Here is a 10,699-nt window from a genome sequence, read left to right as displayed (position 1 = left end):
GTCAACCCTCCAGTGGAATTAGGTCAAAACCCTAATTTGGGGCCTTAGGTGATCTTGAGAGTTGCTGATCTTGAATTAGGCTATCTTTGGACTTTGATTTTGATGAGAGAGTAATTTGCACATGTGAGAATGTTTGAACTTCCTTGTGGGCCTTAAAACCCTAATTTGCTCAGTCTCCTCTTGACCAGTCTCCTGTCTTAGAACATAAGCAACAAACAATAATTTTTGGTATTTTAGTTAGAAAATGATGTATGCATGATGATAATGATGATGATGATGATGATGAACCTACTATTTGGAATATGGTGGAATCTCATTGGTCAAAAATTGGGGTACAATAGATGACCTAATTGAGGTATGTAAATGAGATGCAAAGGGTAGGACAAATTTGGGGTATGACAATGGTGGAAGCTTGAAGAAACTTGGAGATTACATGAAGATAGAGAGGAATTAGATTTAGGGGTCAAAGGTCTGTTTGATTTTGGTCAACTGTTTGACCAAAAAGTCAGCAGTTGATCAAAAGTCAATTGTAGGTCAAACTTGTCTTTTTTGTGTAATTTTCAATGTGATGTGTATGGTAATGTATTCCTTGATTCTTGTAATGATATTGAATTGGGATAATGAAGCTAATTTCAAATAATTTTCCCTCCATTTTTGAGTTTGCATTTCCAAGTGTTTTCCATTTTATCTTTGATTGCAAGCTGGAACCTTGACTTTAATTTTCAGACCATAAGTGACTTGTATTACAAGTAATGAGCACTTGAAAGTATCATGATATCTTGAACACCATAAGTCTTGTATCATAAATAATAGAAGAAAATCAATTAAAACCATTTGATCTATCCATTTATATCTCCAGTTTTGAGATACAATTGAATTGCAAACAATAGGAGTCTGTTGAATCCCTGCTAATACCCTTACTCCCAAATGGAGTCCCATAAGCCCCAATGATCACCAACTATTAGGGATTTAGGGAGGTAAACCCTAGAAGAAGATCCATCAACCAACTAATCAATCAAGCATTGAAAACCTTGAAATCAATGGATTTCATGATCACCGAGCGCCTAGGTAAATAAACCATGGGTTGAGAAACCCATGTAAACAGAAACCACCTGATAAAATGTCTTCCAAAAGACCTGAACCAATCACAGTCTTGATTAAGTGTTAGATACCATCTTTGAGGAGATAATTTACCATGTGCCAATACCTAAGTGAAACCCCAATTTGTTCCCCGAACTTTGATCTCATGCTTTTAAGTGTTTTATTAAATGAATGAATGAAAACTCATGTCAATGCCCTAATGGAGGTATGCAGATGATTCAAAAGCTATAAGCCAAATAAAATTGAAAGGGTGAGGCAAATTTGGGGTATGACGCTCCATATACTCCTCAACATAATGAATTAGTAGAAAGAAGTAATAGGACCATATTGGATACGGTGAGATGCATGCTAAAGCAAAAGAATATGCCAAAACCCTTATAAGGTGAAACAATCACCACTACTATTTATATGCTGAACATGTGTCGTACAAAGAAATTGAAGAACAAGGTTCCTGAAGAAGTTTGGAGTGAAAAATGGCCATTAGTGAGTCATTTGAAGGTGTTTGGCTCTATTTGTTACAAGCATGTTCCTTATGCAAGAAGAAGGAAGCTTGATGACAAGAGTGATCCTATGATTGTGGTAGGATATTATAAAATAGGAGCATACATGTTGTTAAATCCAATTAATGAGAATATCGTGATGAGTCGATATATTCAGATTGATGAAAATTCTTCATGGGATTGGAATTTTGGTGATGCAATTGAAAAGCCATTGATGAGCTATGACTTCTACAAACAAACTAATAGGGTTGAAGTCGAAGAAATTGTCGATATTCCATTCAAAGTCAAAGTCGAAGCAGTTGCTGACATTTTCGACACAGTCGAAGTTGGTGAGGGTGCGGCTAACACGAGCCAAAGACCTCAAACAACTAGAGTTATTACAGCAAGATTCCGAGGTGGTTGGTGATGATGAAGTCACACCAGATGGAGAATAAGTTTATTTGACTTTATACTTACAGGTGCTGAAATAATCAACTATAACAAGGCTTTAAAAAATAAATTGTGGAAGTCATCTATGGTCGAAGATTTACAAGCGATCAAAAGAAACAACACATGGGAGTTAGTCGAATTACCAACATATACAAAAGCTATTAGAGTAAAGTGGGAGTTCAAGTTGAAGCACAATGTTGATGGTCGATAACAAGACATAAGGCAAGATTAGTAACTCGAGGATTTATTCAGAGAGCAGGACTCGACTACTCTGAAGTATATGCACCCGTTGTAAGATTGGAAACTTTCACATTAGTGGACATGCAAACAAGGCTCGTCGACATTTGACTTAGATGTGAAATCAATATTTTTGAATGGTCCTTTAGATGAAGAGGTATATGTCAAACAACCTCATGGGTTTATGATACAAGAGGAAGCAAGGAAAGTGTACAAGTTTCACAAAGGGCTCTAAGGCAGGCACCTAGGACATGGAACAAGAAAATCAACTCATATTTATTCGAATTGGGATTCGTCTAATGCAAGTTGAGTATGGTGTCTATGTTCAGGTTGTGGCACAAGATATAACAATTATATGCTTATATATCAATGACTTGCTGTTAATTGGAAATAGCTTGGAGAACCTGTCGAAGTTCAAAGAGCTAATGATGAGGGAATTTAAAATGTCAGATATATGAAACTTGTTGTATTTCCTAGGCATGGAGTTTCAAATAATCAAGCAATATATAATGATGCATCGAAGGAAGTGTGTCAAAGAGATACTCAAGAGATTCATGACGGATGATTCGACTCCTGGATCTTCTCTTATCAAACCAAATTTGAAACTAAAGAAGCATGGAAAGGATGACAAAGTCGATGTAACTTTGTTCAAATAGATTGTCGAATCTTTGAGATATGTGTGCAACAGCCGACTAGATATAGATTTCTTAGTCGGATTAGTAAGCAGATACATGAGTGAACCAAGGGTATCACATATGAAGTCCGTAAGAAGAATCCTGAGATACTTAAAAGGATCGATAAACTATAGAATTGTGTTTCCATGAAATTCCGAAGGCAAAGAAATTGTGATTAATTGCTATTCAGATGTTGATTAGTATGGCGATAAGAAAGATCGAAGAAGCATAATTGGTTATTTATTTCAAGTATTTGGTGCCCCAATCCCATGGTATTCGAGAAAGCAACATGTGGTGGAATTATCATCGTGTGCAGTTGAATATATAGTCGGATCATATGCTGCATGTCAAGCAATTTGGAAAAGATGTGTGCTGGAAGAGATTGAGGTCGAAGTAAAGAGACCTTTGGTGTTGCAAACCGACAACAAGGCAGTCCTAAATCGTGCAAAGAGTCGAGTTCTATATGGAAGGAGTAAGCACATCGAAACTATATTTCACTTCTTAAAGGAGAAGGTAAATATAGGTGAACTTGAAGTAAAACATTGCTCAAGCGAAACACAGTTGGCCAATATTTTCACCACATGATTGAAGATCGACAAATTCTGGAATTTGAAACAAAAATTAGAAATAGTTCAGATAGACTATGATTAGTTTGTGTTCGAACTTGAATTATAAGGGGGTATATTGCGATATAATCTAAGTTGTAGTTCAAATCCAAATTAATTAGAGTTAGAGTTTATTATAATAGTTACTTAGTATACGAGTCATGTAGTTGTATATAAACACATATTTATGTTTTAGTTTCATTAACCTTCAATAATAATAATAATTCTTATTCTTCATTCTTTCTTTTTCTCCTCACTAGTATATCTGCACTAACATTCAAACTATCAATTTTGTTAGTTGTTTGATTGATGGGTTATGTTTTATATCTCTTGTTTTTTTTTTTCAATAATTTTTCTTTATTAAAAAAATTGAATTATTAAATATAAGGATAGGTACATCTAATTTAATTGATTATAATTTTTTTTTTCTCATGAAAATAAAGAAGGTAACCTTTCTCTGGCTCCCACTTTGATAACATGAAAACGACCATTGGTGAACCAAAATCCTTTGGAAAAGCTATATTTTCTGTTTTTCTTCTTTAACTCTATCATGTTTCGGGATAGGCTACAATCAGCTTCTTTTATTGTTTGAGTATTTAATTGTTACTTTGTACTCTTTGTTGTCGCTTCCAAAATCCAACACATAAATTGGCACATGGATGAGTAATGAGTTCACATCACGAGTTTGGTGAATTTTGGCAAGGGGAAACTAAAATTTCTCCATTACTAGGGACATCATTTTTGACCGGGCATTGTAGTTACAATCAGTTATTTATTTATTTATTTATTATAATTATGATATCTTTCCTATAATTAGTCAAATAATTTTAAGAATAATTAAGTTAACTATCTCGAGTTTCTTTTTATTGGGAGATGTTGGTTGAGATTTTCTCTTCAAACTAATTTGATTCGTCTTCTTATCTATAAAATATAAGGAAAAAACAATTATTTTGAATTGAAATGATAAGTTTGTGCCAATTTAAAATTATATATTTATGAAATGTTGAATTGTTTTTCTAAATTGTTTAAATTCAGTCAAAATGTTCAATCTATCAAATAACTATATGTTACGTGTGTCACACATGATACATTAAATGACATTATGACTTGTCCATCTTGATGTCAAAGAGACTTATATTTTTTAAATTTAAAAAAAAAAAAATAAGCGTACAATTTCTAAAATGAAACTTCTTGAAATATTTTTGAGATATATATATAGTTCTAATTACATTATATTTCTAACTATTATGTGATTAGTTTACACAATAATTAATTATAATAATTGTATTTATATAGAATTTTTTTGATATAATCTCAATTATTTATTTGATAACAAATAATTTTATTAGCTGCTCAATCTTTATTTGATTTTCTTAAGTCTTAACATTATAAAATTCAATTATATAAATTAAAGCTATTTAACAATTTTACTTTATTTATATATATATATATATATATATATATATATATATATATATATATATATATATATATATATATATATATATATATATATATATATATATATATATATATATATATATATATATATATATGTTATTATCTACATGTATTATATTAATTTTTAAATTTTAGTTTAAACAAATATTTTAAATTTACACAATAACAAGACATATAAGCTAAATCTATTTGTCTCCTAAATAACAGTGGAATTGCTCGGTTGCGTCTTGTGTTTGTCCGGAGCGGGCCGGAGAAGGCTACCGCGTGTATGGACCAGAATGCCTTGGGCTAAAGAGTGGATTGGCACAATTAGAATAACTGGACCGGTCCAGAACAAGAGCCCCCCAAGCCGTTGCTTCCGACCGTGGGAGTGACGACTTTAAGGAAGCTGGGCAGAGGAGCTCTGTCGGGGAAGTGGACCTGATGCCTCCGAGGAGTGTTGCCCTGAAATCACGGGGAGAGGGTCTGTTAGGCCGGGAGCTATGAGGCGTGTCGCTTGGGAGATTAGCAGTTCGAGATACGTGTCGCATTTAATGCGTGATGATGACTAGTCTAGCTGTAGGCTCCTAGGGTTAATGATGACCTTTCCATTCCCAGAGGTCATGTGCGGCGCACGTGACGTCTCTTAGGCGCCTATAAATACTTTGAACTGTCTTCTTTTTCAAACGTTTCAAACTCGTTCCCTGTGCTTTCTTCTCCCGTCGCCGACCACGCCTTCCGTCGTGACGTTCCATCAGCAACAATCGTCTTCTTCATAAGAACCTCAATCGTAAGTTCACTCTTTCCCTTTGTTTAATTTTCCTTCTTTTCCCCTGGATTGCTTAGAGATGCATGAAATGTGGTTAGGATAAGGTTTTTAGCGTGACTTTGGATGTAAGTTTAAATGTTTGTTGGTGGTAGACGGTGGATGAGATTGGTTTCTTCGTCGTTGATGGTTACAGATCGTTAGGTTGTTTGCTGTGAATTTAGTTTCTGCTTCACTAGTTTTTTTAGGGATTTCGTGTTTCCTTTAGTGCATTTTCAAGTCTGTTTTTGGAAGTGTTGCCCTAGGGGCAGTGTGCATGTTTAACATGGGTTAGTGTGAACGGCATTCGGCTTGACGACCAATTCTTCGAAGAGGGGCATGGTCGGGGATCTTGTGTCCTTTGATCGTTTGTGCGCCCTTTCACTTTGAATAGTGGTGGAAGGGTGGATTTGATTGTGCTATCGAATTCATTATTCTCCCCTGCTTTTCAGGTGAATATGGCCGATCAAGGACGTCTTTCAACCTCAGGCTCGTTGTCAGCAACGCCCCCGGCCCAGCAAGGGGTGTCCCCGGACTCATGGGTGCTGAAGGAGGCGCTTGAAATCGAGAGTCATTTTGTCGAGGACCTATCGGATATTTTCTTGGAGATCGGGGGCCATGTGGATCCCGAGGGAGATGTGAATAAGAACGGGTGGTTCGTAATTGTCCCCGGAGAAGAAGACCGGGTGTGTGACGTGTATGCCCCTGACCTGATTCCCATGTACAAAGTGGTGTTTCGGGAGATGGGTTTATGGGTACCTTTTACTGATTTCCAAATTGCAGTTTTTAATCACCTTAAGGTGGCGCTCGGTCAGCTTCACCCCAACGCAATTGCGTTTATCCGGGCGTTCGAGCTGACTTGCTCGTATTTGAAAATAGCTGCGAATATTCCGTTATTTTTCTATTGCTTTTGCGTGCAACAAAAGGTTGCTAACGGTCAGTTCGACTGGGTATCCTTGAAACAGTCAAAGAAGATCTTCGAGTCTTATTTCGACTCCCTGAAGAATTATAAAACGCGTTTCTACCTAATCCGCCCTCAGTCCAAGGAGGTCCGCGATTCTGTTTCCTCTCGGGAGCCAACCTTGGATGTACATGGTCTTCCGGTCCTCAATGATATATGGGAGCCTGTTACTTCCCTAAAACCGGAGTTCAAATTTTTCTGGTCGCGGGACCACTTTGCTTATGGCACCGACCAATATATCACTAGGCTCGGGGATCTGGATGCAGATGGTTGGAATGATTTCGCCGCTCTCAAGGATTTGTGCAGGGCCTCCCTCTAGTCCCGAAGCTGGACCGTTCGGGGAAGCCCGTAGTTGATGATGGTGGGGAGCCCGTTATGGAGCCCCGCCTTATTAACATAAAAGATCTGTTGGCGAGTGGGACGGACGAGAGCGCTTTAGCTTACCTTGGTATCTGCCCGTTGCTATTTTTACTTTTTGTGTGTGTGCTTTGTTTGTTATGACGAGCTGACTCTTATGTTTGTTTGTTTCTCATAATCTATGGATCGGGCGCGTCACGACAGGATGCTCAAGCATGCGAGCAAGACTAAGGTGGTGATTAAGAAGTATGCTGGTCCTCGGTTGGCAGCTGTGCAGAGTACCCCGGCGAATGGTTCTGGCACTTTCTCCTCCTCCCCTATGGCTGTTCGATCTCCATTTCGCGCTTCTGACCATGGGAAATCTCTGAGGCCTGCTATCGTCCATCCTCCCCCCTGCGTCAGCAACCGGATCCAGACACTCTGGTCCGTCATAAGCAGCCTAGGGTTGATGTTGTGGATTTGACTCAGGAGGAGACTGGTGGTCCCTTTACCTTGCCCTCGTGTTTTCTTCAACCTCGGTTCTTTGAGGGAGGACCTTCTCTGACCATTCCTCGAGCGAAGTCACTCCATATTGAAGGCCTGGAACCGTCTGTTCGTTAGAGGTTTTTGGTGCAGGATGCGGCCGCTGTCGTTAGGGTCCTTAAGTTGGCTACTTTGTATGCTCGTTCGGCGCCCCTATCTGTGGAAGCCATGAGGAGGCTCGAGGAGGATTACAAGAACAAGGCGGCTGCCTTGGAGGGGGCACAGGGAGAGCTGAAGGCCCGAGATCAGGAGCTGGCGGATTTGAGGGCACTTCTGAGTGCTAAGGAGGATGCTCTGGCCGATGTACAGGGGCAGTACCCTCTACTCTACCGGACCTTTTATGGAGCGATGCTGTCTTCCTCGGTTAGGAAGGCTTCTCTTTGTCGGTCTTTGGCCCCTGCTGAGGACGAGACGGGGGAGGAGAAGACTCTCTTGACCCGGGCGAATCTAATCCAGTACATACAGGTTTTTGGAGGAGACTGCGTGCTGCTGCCGAGGATACCTACAATTCCACTGTGGCCTAGCTTAAGTGAAGGATAGAAAAACACTTAGAAAGGGGGGGTTTGAATAAGTGTAGCTTTAAAAACTTGACAGATAAAAATAAATTGCACAGTTATTTTTATCCTGGTTCGTTGTTAACTAAACTACTCCAGTCCACCCCCGCAGAGATGATTTACCTCAACTGAGGATTTAATCCACTAATCGCACGGATTACAATGGTTCTCCACTTAGTCAGCAACTAAGTCTTCCAGAGTCTTCTGATCACACACTGATCACTCCAGGAACAACTGCTTAGATACCCTCTAAGACTTTCTAGAGTATTCTGATCCACACGATCACTCTAGTTACAACCTGCTTAGATAACCTCTAAGACTTCCTAGAGTATTCTGATCCACACGATCACTCTAGTTCCTTACAACTTAATGTAATCAATTCTAAGAGTATTACAATTGCTTCTTAAAAGCTATAATCACAAACTGTGATATTTCTCTTAACGTTTAAGCTTAATCTCACTAATATATTACAACAGCAATGTAGTGAGCTTTGATGAAGATGAAGATTCTGAGCTTTGAATAGAACAGAGTTTCAGCAAGTTAATATGAGTTGTTTTGTTCAGGATCGTTAACCTTGCTTCTCATCAGAACTTCATATTTATAGGCGTTGGAGAAGATGACCGTTGAGTGCATTTAATGCTTTGCGTGTTCCGTACAGCATCGCATTTAATGTTATACGCTTTTGTCAACTACCTCGAGCCTTGTTCACGCTGTGTCTACTGACGTTGCCTTTAGTAGCTTTTAACGTTCCTTTTGTCAGTCAGCGTAGCTTGCCACTTGTACTTCCTTCTGATCTGATGTTTGTGAATACAACGTTTGAATATCATCAGAGTCAAACAGCTTGGTGCAAAGCATCTTCTGATCTTCTGACCTTGAAGTGCTTCTGAGCGTGATACCATCAGAACTTCAGTGCTTCTGATCTCATGTTCTTCTGATGCTTCCATAGACCCATGTTCTGATTCTGCTTCGACCATCTTCTGATGTCTTGCCAGACCATGTTCTGATGTTGCATGCTGAACCCTTTGAGACAAAGCTTTTGAGCGCTGAATTATGCATACTCTTTATATATTTCCTGAAAAGGAAATTGCATTGGATTAGAGTACCATATTATCTTAAGCAAAATTCATATTATTGTTATCATCAAAACTAAGATAATTGATCAGAACAAATCTTGTTCTAACAATCTCCCCCTTTTTGATGATGACAAAAACATATATAAATGATATGAATTTGCGATCAGAAAGAGCAGACGGCAAAAGACAAATTACACAGCTATAGCGTAAGCATATGAATATGTCTCCCCCTGAGATTAACAATCTCCCCCTGAGATAAATAATCTCCCCCTGAAATAAATGCTCGAAGAACTTTAATAAAAGACTTCCCTCATTATTTCGGTAGAGACGATCATCTAAGCTTCTGTCTTCAGAGAATTCATAGCTTCTGACTTCTGCTTCCATTGGACAGCTTCAGAACTAGAATTTCTTTAGATCCTTAGAACACTCACAGCTTCTGATTCCTGCTTCCATCTAGGATAGCTTCAGAACTTGAATTTCTTTGATCTTCAGAACATTCACAGCTTCTGATTTCTGCTTCCATTTAGGACAGCTTCAGAACTTGAATTTCTTTGATCTTCAGAACATTCACAGCTTCTGATTTCTGCTTCCATTTAGGACAGCTTCAGAACTTGAGTTTTCTGGATCTTTAGAACATTCACAGCTTCTGATTTCTGCTTCCCTTGGATAGCTTCAGAGCTTTGAATTTCTACCAACATCACTTCATGCTAGATTTGTATCAGAACATTGTTGAATGTACCAGAGCATCATCAGAGCATCTCTACATCCTGAAATGTTACAGAACAAAAAACTAAACGACAAAAGTCAGCATGAACGAGTCAGAACATAAAATGTATATTCGAACACATGATATGTATCAGAGCCATATAGGCTAAAATAATGTATCAGAGCAAATAGAATTTTGTCAGAGCAAATAGACAAATATGGATCAAATTCTATTATCAGTGCTTCTGATTTATTCTTCTTTCTTGCTTCTGATTTCTGAAGCTTGACAGCACTCAGCTTGCTTCAGTTTCCATGAGTTTATTCTCTTTACAGAATAACACTACTTATGGTTTTGCTTCTTGTGTTTGCTTTGAAGATTCTCTTCACTTCTTTATACCTGCAAAACACTTAAACCATATAGAACTTACAGTTCTTGTTAGTAAATGTGTGGGAGCTTTACCCAGCAACTGATAGATTAATCAAATCATTTATCATTTATTTATCTTCTCCCCCTTTTTGTCATAACATCAAAAAGAATATTTCAAAAGATTCAGATGAATAAAACGACAATTAAAATCACTGGAATGTAAAAAACAAAGAAACTTTTCATTGATAATCAAAAGATATTACAAAAGGTTCCTATGTTTAACAAGATGAGAAACATTCCTAGCAAATACAGAAAAAGTCATCCCAAGAGGAAATGACTACAAAAATTAAAAACAAAACCCTAGCAAGA

The sequence above is a fragment of the Vicia villosa genome, linkage group LG2, assembly GCF_029867415.1.
Source record: "Vicia villosa cultivar HV-30 ecotype Madison, WI linkage group LG2, Vvil1.0, whole genome shotgun sequence".
Classification (NCBI taxonomy): Eukaryota; Viridiplantae; Streptophyta; class Magnoliopsida; order Fabales; family Fabaceae; genus Vicia; species Vicia villosa.
This window is presented reverse-complemented; position numbering follows the sequence as displayed.